The sequence below is a fragment of the Centrocercus urophasianus genome, unplaced genomic scaffold (assembly GCF_019232065.1).
Source record: "Centrocercus urophasianus isolate 14NV4802_14NV808 unplaced genomic scaffold, USGS_Curo_1.0 seq_14, whole genome shotgun sequence".
NCBI lineage: Eukaryota > Metazoa > Chordata > Aves > Galliformes > Phasianidae > Centrocercus > Centrocercus urophasianus.
This window is the reverse complement of record NW_024884586.1, coordinates 42,464,479-42,475,653: the sequence shown is the minus strand read 5'-3', so window position 1 is coordinate 42,475,653 and position 11,175 is coordinate 42,464,479. Positions and strand designations below refer to the sequence as shown.

The 11,175-nt window shown below is 39.8% G+C and overlaps 1 long non-coding RNA gene across 1 annotated transcript; it reads left to right on the top strand.

Annotated features, from left to right (window-relative positions):
* Positions 1-2,724: 2,724 nt before the first annotated feature.
* LOC122158112 lies at positions 2,725-9,649 on the top strand. The gene is made up of 3 exons (XR_006168126.1): positions 2,725-2,963; positions 6,919-7,099; positions 7,893-9,649. It is a non-coding gene; the product is annotated as an uncharacterized LOC122158112 (long non-coding RNA).
* Positions 9,650-11,175: the final 1,526 nt, after the last annotated feature.

Below are 11,175 nucleotides of genomic sequence, written 5' to 3'. Positions count from 1 at the left end.
AAAAAAAAACCCAAAAAAAAAAAAAACCAAAAAAAAAAACCCAACCCATGCCAGGGTACCTCTATTGGTTGATTCAGTTTTGTCTGAAAGTCTGTGAGTCTGAGATTGCTTTGTTGTGTACAAATATAGAACATAATAAGATGATCTGAAACTTATGTATTTTTGAAAAAAACCTATTTTATAAGCATTTGGGAATAAGATAAATGTAGCTGTTTGCATGTAGAGACACAGGAAAGGATTTGGTAGTTTATGACATCCCTTCAAGGCAAGTTTCCTCTGATTCCAAAGTGCACCATCGTATCTGTTATGGAATGATGACCTTTGTAGTAACAGCTCGGAAGAACTTTGTTTTCTTAATGTGTGAGACTGCTATCCTTCATGCAATGTTTGTGGTTTCTTTCAGCACTGCATCTCCTTACGTTTCTTCCATCTGTTGAATGTGTGTCTCTTGTTCTTCTGCATATCAATTTTAGTTTTTCCAGATTGAATTTTTTGTCTGTTTTCCTGCTGTTTACTACAATTCCTATTCTCTTCTCCTAGTTTAGTTAAATCAGGGAGATTCACTGATGTCAATTTACTCTCACGGGTACTGAAAGTTTTCATTTGCATTGAATTAAAATGGTATCTATAGATTTCACCAAATAATCTACATTGCCAGTGATAATTTACTGTTAGCCAGATTTTAAGACATGTAACCAGTTCTCTTCAGGTCACTTAAATTCAGCTTCAGATGAGATAAAATAGCAAATGCTCTACTGAACTAATGGCATGTAATTGTTTCCTGTCATAATTTCTAATTTGCAGAAAACTGCAAATTGACAAAATTGGAGCCATTCTCTTCCCCTATGCTACATATTACTGTGAATTATTAAATGTCTCAAAGCAAAACTGCTCCCCCCAAAATTCAGATTTCACAGCTAAAACCAAAACAAATCCTACTCCTAAGCATCAGATCCCTCCAAAAATAACCTCAAGAAAGTGAGCCCATTTTTGCCAATCCAGATGGATGTTAAGCACCTTAACTCATTGACATTTTAGACCTCTCCCATTTCCATAATGTTTTGTTAAAATATTTCCTGTTGTAGTTTCTGAACATCCCAGTGCCTCAGGAGGACGGATGTTTTCAGTGGATGATACAGGTGCCCAGCCTCATGGCTAGTGCTTAAAGCAGTTGCTTGGAAAAGGAAGAAATGGACTCAAACTTAGCTTGCGAGAATGCTTTAAAATCCAAGTCACTGCTATTGACTCCCACTCAAAGGGCAACAACTAAAGATTTAGACCTCTGCATCCACTTCATATGTGTGCTTTTGTGCTTTCTATTGACATTAGAGTTAGAAAAATATATATTTTTATTTCTCAAATATTTCTATTTCACTAGGATAACTAATGTTCAGAAACATTCTTGACGTCCAAATTTGTCTGAATACTCCTATTCATTTCTGATTCTGAATTTAGCAATGTTAGAAAGGAAAAATAAAGGGGAAGTGATTTGGTACAAACAACAGTTTTGGAATGAAAACATTTTCAGCTACGAGGCTCTGATAGTTCTTCAGTTAGCAAATACAATTGACACTGTTGTCAAAAACCAAGGACATAAAACTGAGAGTGTGATATGTTATCTTTTGCTTATTACGTAAGTTCATGATGCATAAGTTATTGCAAAAAATAAGGTCATGACTCCTAAACCAGCTCCTTTTGAAGTTGTAGTTCTTTTTAAAACCTCCCGCATATTTGTATATTTTAGCTAGTTAACTCTTAACTGAATTCATGTGTTTATGAAAATGAAATATTATATGACATTAAAGAAAAAAGCAGAACTTTGCGCCGTCTACTGAATACCAACTTGCTGATTTTGATATCAGCTGCTTATAGAGTCTGTTATCTAAACTACAGTTTTTAATTTCTAATCCTTATGAAAAAGCTGTTTGAAAATAAATGTATTTGACTACCAAAAATAAACATCTAAGTTATTATGGAACGTTGTTTACCAAGTAGGTAAACTGATTAGGACTCAGCCTCCCCAGTTTTTTATCTTACCTTCTGTATTTTCTTTTGTGGCAATCTTATTCTAATCACTGGATTTATCTGATTGCCTTCACTTATCTTTCTGTATGACTATATGTGACTAAATGTGATAAGTCATCATTTGACTAATGCCAGCAAAATTGAGAAGAGTGCCAGAGGAACAAATTACTCCACTCAGAGCTGGAACAGTGAAAGTCTTCTTTATGTCTGAGCCAGAGGTTTTAGAAACTTTAAGAATCTAGGAATTATGATGCCGAAGATTCTTAACGCCTTCAACATAATATAGAGGGTTTATTTAGGATTTTGTAACTGTAGGAGCTATTTTTCACTTCAACAAAAAAGAAGGTTGACTTTTAAATAATATCTCTTCTCAAAACTTGATGGAAGCATGACCTGTGGAGAAGATTTGGCAAAACCTTCCCTAGAGCAGCTAATATTCCTTGTTCTGCCTCATTCTGATCAAGGACTGAAAAATGTGTGTTCTGTAGCTTACTGAATGATTTTACCACACGTCTTTGGGCTTTTCTTTCTGAGTTTTTGGGATCCCTTTAGGTACGTCTGTTGCTCTGCAACTTACCAAGTTTATACAAATAGTTACCTACCCACTGGTCTGGAGAAAGACCAATGCAACAGTCCAATGGGCAGTCTAAGTTCAAGTCCTTGTTCCAATTAATGTTTAATTATTTATACAAAGTGAAACAGGTCCAACAGGAGAGACTGAGGAAGTTGTTGTTCAGAATACCTGACAATTTGACGGCCAGAATGCTTGCCTGAGATGCAGGATTCTGATATTCAGACATCTTGCGGGACATAAGCTTGAAATCTGGATTCCCATGTCATCAGTGTCTTGACAACAGGTGGTCATCTGGGAGGGGTGAGAGTTTTCCTGTTCTTCAATGTATTTCAAGTCTCACCGTGGGTATGAGAACCTTTCCTAGGTAAGTGCTTTGTAAAAACTCGTAAGTACCTTCTGAAAGTTCTGGTCTCTACAGAATATAATTTATAGGTGAAAAAACGGAAGCTCAGATGGGGGTATGACTAGTGTTTTCACAACCATGTAGGTCCAAAGTGGTTTGGCCATTGTGATGATGCCTCAAAGCCCTGTGTTGGAAGGAGAGGTCAACAGGCAGTGCAGCAGGCATGAGTCTTGGGAAGCCTGTAGATTGCCAAAGCATATGCCTGCCTAAGTGTCAGACTTGTAAATCAGCTGTTGTTATAAAACTTCAACAATGGAGAAATGATTGCATGCAAATATTGGTTTAGGCATTAGGATCATGAGTCTTGTTGTTTTTAAGCACTTCAGCTGACACTGATATGAAACCAGGGACTTAAAACCAGGAACCTGAAATGTCATCTCTTGCCACTTGCCTCCAATCTACCACGTCTGATGAGGAGAAAAAGAGAGGAAGTGGATGGAGAAATGGGACAGGTCATTTGGATTCTGATAATTAATGTTCCTTAGAAAATAAAAGTTTTGAAACTTTCCCGGAAATGAGATTTTATGATCTGCTACAATGGCCCACAGAGGGGATGCTGCAGCCTACAGATATTGACCATTGTGGTATGACCAGGCAATTCATTTTCATGAGTAATTTCCAGAGTAGCCCTCAATCATGCAGTCATGCATACAGTGAAACAGTGTGACTGAAACAGAAGAAAGGCTCAAAGATTATACAGATTTATTAATATTTGGAAAAAAAAACATCAGCAGAAAGCAAATTGTGCAACAGAGTGGGGAAGAAGGGCTTGACAACAAAGCGTGCTCTAAAAGGATGTGATTCAGAGCACGTTCAACTCAATGGAAAGTTTTCCATTGATTTCATAAGATCTTGGATAGATCTCAAGGGATGAGAGGCACTCTGTCATACACCTTTCCCATTCCTTTCTCCATCTGGGTGGAAAATGCAGTATTTTCCATGAATGGCATCTTGTTTGACCTGGAATCACAATCAAAATGCTCACTCTTGGGATAATAGAATCCAGAAACCCTACGTAAACAGGTAGGGTTTTCCAAGTGGCTTGACTTTTGCAATTTCTCTCTAACTTTATCCTTATCTTTTTATTGAAATATTTTTATTTTGTACCTAACTTTAAAAGCCATTCTGCTTTCTCCCTTGAAATGTTGTGAATAATGGAACATCTGCATCTATAATCTTATTTCTCTTAAATCCTTCTCCATAAACACTTTTCTTCTAAAGGTAGTGACCCATCTAGTCGTCTTCTATTTGTGTCTAGTGTAAGTAGTTATAGCTGTTACTTTTAAACAGCTACTAAATACTTGAATGGTTCATAAACCATGCCAAGGCATACTTGCAATAAAAGAACAATGAACAACGATTGACTGAAAATTATGTTGTAGAACTGGATTTGATCATTTATCATTTAGAAGAAAAAAAATTCTGTCAAGGTCCCTGTTAAAAGCTGTTTGAGAAAGTAATATACTTTTTACTGAGACTACATGGATCATGAATCATGGTCCCAAGTGATGTATCCCCAACATCAGCTTGGTTATCTACTTTCAAAATTGTTCCTTCTACAAAAGAAAAGATTTGCTGTCTAATGTGAGTAGCGTTTGACAAAATCATCCTGATGCGATAGCAACTCTTATTTCATCCTACACACTGGAAAACATAATTTATCTTAACATTAGACATTGAGCAAGACTAGCTGTGGTGAAGTAGAACTACTGGGGTTTCTTTTTACTATTGAACTCAGTTGAAAACTGAACTGAAGCCAAACATGGTTTAAGTACTCTGTTGATTATTTTCTTTAACATGGTGTGAAAGACCAAGAGTGCTTTATTGCAATGGGTGGTTAAGTTACCAGCAAGACATGCTGAGATGAGGAGTTGGTGACAACACACAGAAACTGAGCTCCATGCTACTCCCCATCACTTTGGAGATATAATAAATTTCCTTACAGAGAAAACCAGAGTTTTTCCATAGAGAATGCTTGACACAGAATCCTGCTGCTTGGTGGATTGCAGCTTTGTCACCGATCAGGGGGTCAGTAATGAACACTTCCAGGACCTTCAACACAAGCCCTTCAGCTCCCCCAGGATATACATGATTGAGTGCCTGCTCCTCATCTTTCTCCCCACCAGAAAGCAACAGCATACCAGCTGTATCAGAAAGTCCAAATTCCAGTGTATGAGGAGCCCATCCCCATCCCCTTCACTAGGACTGAGGGTGCTGGCTTTGAGAGTCTGCTCTGTGTTGCTTACTTTGGAATCCTGCATCATTGGTGACAGTTGTCCTTTATCAGGCCTAAAAATCATAGAATCACCAAGGTTGGAAAAGACCTCCAAAATCATCTAGTCCAACCATCCACCTACCACCAATATTTCCTCACTAAACAATACCCTTTAGTGCAAAATCTAAATGTTTCTTGAATACCTCCAGGGATGGTGACTTTGACACCTCCCTGGGCAGCCTGTTCCAGTGCCTGGCCACTCTTTTGGAGAAGGTTTTCCTATGCCCAACCTGAATCTCCTCTAACACAACTTGAATCCGTTCCCTCTAATCCTATATAGTTCTGAGGAAATGGCTGACACTCACCTGGCCACAGCCTCCTTTCAGGTAATTGCAGAGAGCAATAAGGTCTCCCCTGAGCCTACTCTTCTCCAGACTAAACAACCCCAGTTCCTTCAGCCCCTCCTCTTAAGACCCTCATCAGATTTGTTGCCCTTCTCTGGGCACACTCCAGGGCCTTGATGTTGAGAGGGGATCCAAAACTGGACATAGTACTCAAGGTGTGGCCTTACCAGTGCTGAGTACAGAGGGGAAAATGAACAGACTAATAAAAGGCATTTACATCTCCTTCTATACCCAAGGAAGTACACAACTGCATAAACATCTCAAGCCTTACACCAGAGCAGGAAAAAAACACAGTAAAATTGGAACAAAAGAATGGAAATGAATGAAAAAAGCAGTTCTCTACTATTCACAGAATGGATGAAGTTGGAAGGGTCCTTGGGTCCATCTGGTCTAATCAGGCAGGGCTACCTGGAGCAAATTACCCAGGACTATTACATTACTGTGTATTTTATTGCTGTGTTTTACGGCACACTGGACATTGAACGTCAATTCCAGTTTAAAGCCTGTCAAGCACAGATAGTGTGTTTGGAGTTTTCAATTTGACTTCTGACCCAGACCTCACTGAGGACAATGGGAGGTCTTCTGGGCTTGATAAGCTGCATTAAAGGCTCTTTCCTCAAGGACAGGTCAACACATAGTCATTACCAGGTTGTAAAAGAGAATTGAGCTTACCTAAGGACTTGTTTACTCAGATTCATTCTTCACTATCAGCTTAAACATACCAGTGAAGATCATGTGGGGAACCTGCAGTTTTCCTTATTTGGTTTGATCTCAGGATTTATTTTAGTGAATAAAAAGGTGTGACAGAGAGATACTTGAAAATCCCATTGCATTCATTCTGTCTGTATCACATATACTTTGTTTACCAGGAAGATATGATATTATTGTGTGAGTAATAAAGTTGGGGATAAGCTTTATTTGTAGAAAGTATCTTAAAATTTTGGTATTCCTGTCACAAATAATCTCAACATGGAAAATTCTGATTCAGAAATGGGGATACAGAAATGAGAATCAGTTTTCTGGGCAGAATCAATCACATAATCTGTGCTGTGTAACAGCAAGCACAGAAGCATCCTGAGCTTGGTTGTATATGAAAGTGAAGATGATGATGAAGATTACACTGTGTTTTGTGTTGACTTGCTCCAAAGATTGAAAAAAAAAAGAGGCTGCTTTTCTGTGCCTGCCCAGTGAAGAAGAGGAACATCAATCCTGCTTTCAAACACGAGTCTCAGGACGTACCCAGACACGTGCTGCACTTGGCTACACAACTTTTCATTTCTCCTTTGTCCATTTCCAGCAAAAGGTTCATCAAAACTGTGGAGAAGTTTGATGCTCCTGGTGAAGAGTTCAGTGCTCCTTTTATAGCTGAATTATGTGAATTGGAAACTGAAAGGGGACAGAGAGCATGGGACAGAATGGGCACTATTTTTACCACAGGGGCATTCTTCATAGCCCTGGCATCACTGGCAACCTGTGAGGTGGGTTTTCTGTTTGAGACACAGTTCATGGACTACTGTGTGGAAGAGAGCAGCAGGCTCCCATACAGTCATATTGCTAGCACCTGTTTCCATGTTCTTTTTATTATACTGATGCACCAATATTTCAGACTTGTTATTTTTCCCCTTGCTCTTCTAGGGGGGTGACAGAGAAAAATGGTGACCTCCTCTGTGTTTTTTGCCTCTGTGCTTGTTTCTATTGACCGTCTGACTGGCCTCATTGTCTTTCGGTTCTTTTCAGAGCACTGCTGATGATATACTGCATTTTGTGGGAATCCAGCCTACAGGGACAGCTTTACAAGCCATCACAGGCTTCAGGCATCTATTTTTATCAAACTGAACAATTGTTGCTTAGAAAAAATGAGACCCCTACTTCCCGGGCCACGTGTGGCTGACCTCGGTTAGTCCGAACTCCTTTGACCTCAGTGCAGCTTAAGCGATGTGACAGCCCCTTTAATTCCCGTCTTTGAGAGGCTCATGTGATAATCATGCACTTGCTCTGTCAGAGAAGCCAGCAAAGATGATCCTGTCTGTACTTGCTGCCTGCAGTAAACCTTTTCTTGCCTTCTCTCGTCCACCAGATTTCTTTCATTTTGTTGGTTCTATTCAGGAACAAAGAGGACTTTGTTGAATTGCCTTTGTGGTTTATTTTCCTTAGCCTTGAAAGATAGCAGACTGTTGCCACAGTTTTATCCAACCCTTTATCACATGCACAATACTCTGAATGCTTGAAGGAGGTTAGTGTGTGTCTGCCTAACTCTGCTTTTCTTTTCAGGTTGGAATCCAGTACTGACTTCAGGATGCCAAGTTAGAAATAATTCCTGGAGTGAAAACTCAGGGAGGAGTCGGTCCACACAGCTGCCATAAAGGCTCCAGTCAGAGGAGCTACGCTCAATAGATTTCATACTTTTTTCATATTCTGTGATCTTACTGAGTCCCAGCATCTACATGGATATGTTCATTTACAGATGTATAGCACATTCTAGTAAAAAAAATGATGGGTACATGTTCAAAAAGATGCACTAACTGTACACACCAGTGGCTAACACAGTAAAAGTATTCGGACATAATGAACTGCTACAACCTCCTCTTTGCAGAAAAGCAGTGGCAGAGCAGTTAGTTGAAGGGCTCTAGTTTATAGGCTTTACCATACAAGATTTTTCCAAATCTCAGCACAAGTCAGTAGCATAGAGGAGACTGAAAAGAGCAGTTGAATCAAATCAGAAGCTGCTGATGCTTCATTCCCAGAAGCATTCAGGGCTGGGCTGGCTGGGGCCCTGAGCAGCCTGATCTGATGGAGGGCAAGCAGCCCACAGTAGGGGGTTGAAGCTGGATGATCTATAAGATCCTTCCAACTTAAGCCATTCTATGATTTTACGAAGTACTTTGTCCTAACCACTACCTTCATGACCCGCCACTCTGTTTCCAGCACAAAGCTCCTAACACATTTCCCTTAGTTAATGCATCACAATATCATTTTGAATGAGGGAAAATGTGCCGTTACTCAAGGCTGCACTTGAGTGATAGCTTTGTCTATGTTGTCTCTGTCGCCAGAAGGGCAGAACATGGTCCTGTAGAGTCTCTGTACAAGGTAATAACAGGGAGTTGCTTCATCGGAGCTCTTCCCATGAGGGACGAGGTCTAAGATGTTTGTTTTTAGTGGAACAGACCAACATCTCCGAAGGCGTAGTAGGCGTCATAATACAGTGCTTCTGAGCTCTGAACGCAAAAGGTCAGGCAGTGTTTAATCCTGGGGGTGACCTCAAGGACCTCAAGGGAATTTCATCAAGGATATAGTTAGTTTGTATGTTGCAATGCTCTGTAAGAAATGAGCCTGGCATTTCAGAGATAAAATTTGAAGGCAGCACCATTCTAGTCACCCAACATGTTTTGTAAATGGGATTTCTGTGACTCTTCAACTGACTCTAAAACTGTCTGATGTTAGAAATTGAAACTTTCAGCCCTCATTCAGGCAAAACTCACGCAAACAAACAAGTAGGAATACTGCCTAGAGCAGAGTGAAATAAAAGCTGGAGGAACTGGTGCCATGTTATTTGGCTCATGCTGCAAAATTTCAGTAAATTTGTCACTAGCAGGCAAAATGAGCAGTTTTGACAGCTATTGTTATATTAAATTAAAATGACAAACAAATGCATTGATTTTTAAAACTTTTGAAAGTGTGATAAGCACAGTCCTAATGAGAAATACGTTTCTTTCTATTTGACAGCACACTCACAGTTTTTCTTGTGCATACTCTAGGTACACACACAAAAAAATAAAAGACCTGGTTATTTGAGGCAAAATTCCTGAAATATTGTTCTCTAAATCTCTAAGCTTCCTCTTATTACTTTTTATTCCCAGAAGTATTTGATTATTTTATTGCCCACAAAAACTGTAACAGTAATAAAAAAATGAAATTGTCAGTGCAAATATGGAATACTTGATGTCTTATGAATTCAAGTATGAATTCAAATTCAAGTGTTCCTTTCAACATTAAAAATTTTGTCCAATCAGTAAATGGTGCTTATAGTATGGGGTTTTGGATTGCTTTTATATCCCTTATGCTGATATAATCCATGAGTTGTTCAACTCTGATTATACCCACCTTGGTTACTATTGAACTTTGAAGCCCACAGTAGCTTGGACAATCATAGAAAATTGTACATTCACAGCCACAAAAGAGTTGCAGCAGGCTCTTTGGAGAACAATATGGTTGGAAAGAAGTGAGGATGTTATGGATGCTGCCATAAATAGCAAGGATGACAAGATAATATTGCTTATCCACAAGTAACACTTGCAAGTGAATGCATTTTGACACAGCTGTTAGGAATTCAATCACTTCTAACAAGATGTTTAGCCCAGGATGTTGGCATTTCACATGAGTGTTGATTTCCCTGAATGCTATTGAGTGGCTTCTGTCTGCTGTATTTCTCTACTTGCATCTATCTCTATCTAGTCTAATAGCTCTTTCAAATGTGAAGAATTGCACCGAGTCTGTGCAGGTTTATTCTTTTATGCCAGTTTCCATACACAAACTCCTATATTTCATCAATTGCTTTACTTTTCATGTGGCATTAAAATGGAGCCAGGATATTATTGCTACTCACGTAAGTGTACGTGTGCATCTACCCAACAATAGGTGGGCACACAAACATGGGTGGTCCTTACAATTAGCTGATGTAGTCACCAAGCCACTCTCAGTGATATTTGAAAAGTCATGGCAATCAGGTGAAGTCCCTGGTAACTGGAAAAAAGGTAACACAAAAATGACTCAGTGGCAGAACACCTCTCCTACGAGGACAGGCTGAAGGAGCTGGGGCTGTTCAGACCAGAGAAGAGAAGGCTCCAAGAGACCTGATAGCAGCCTTTCAGTATCTAAATGGGAGTTACAGGAAAGAAGGGAACAGACTCTTTTGCAGGGTCTGTGGTGAGAGAATAAGGGGAGATGGTTTCAGGCTCAAAGAGGATAGATTTAGGTTAGATATAAAGAAAAAAATTTACAGTGAGGGTGGTGAGGAACAGGTTGCCCAGTGATGTGGTTGATGCCCCATCCCTCGAGACTTTCAAGACAAAGCTGGATCAGGCCCTGGGCAACCTGATCTAGCTGTGGTGTCCCTGCTCAATGCAGGGGAGTTGGACTAGATGGCTTTCAGAGGTCCCTTCCAACTCTAAGGATTCTATAATTCTACGTGCATGTCCCCATAAGCCTCACATGTTCTTTTTCGCATTGCAAAACCTACTTGTTTCTAATTTTCCAAGGATTTTTCGGGAGACTTAGCTCAGACTTTTCACTTGCTTCTCATTTACTTTTCAGTTGCCTCTATCATTCTGTCCCCCCTGCATGCCTGCCTCAAACACTGTTGCAGCTTGCTGAGATCAAGACCACGAGCTGCTGAGGGTAGAGATGCTTCTGCTTCTGACAGCATTGCCTGGTCTAAGTGCATTGGTCTGGGAACTCACTGTATATGTGTTATTCTGCTGGGGTGCAGGACCAGACAAGAGAGAGCTGCCATGAAACCCACAGAAGGAGAATACATATGGAAATGAAGCAAGATAGG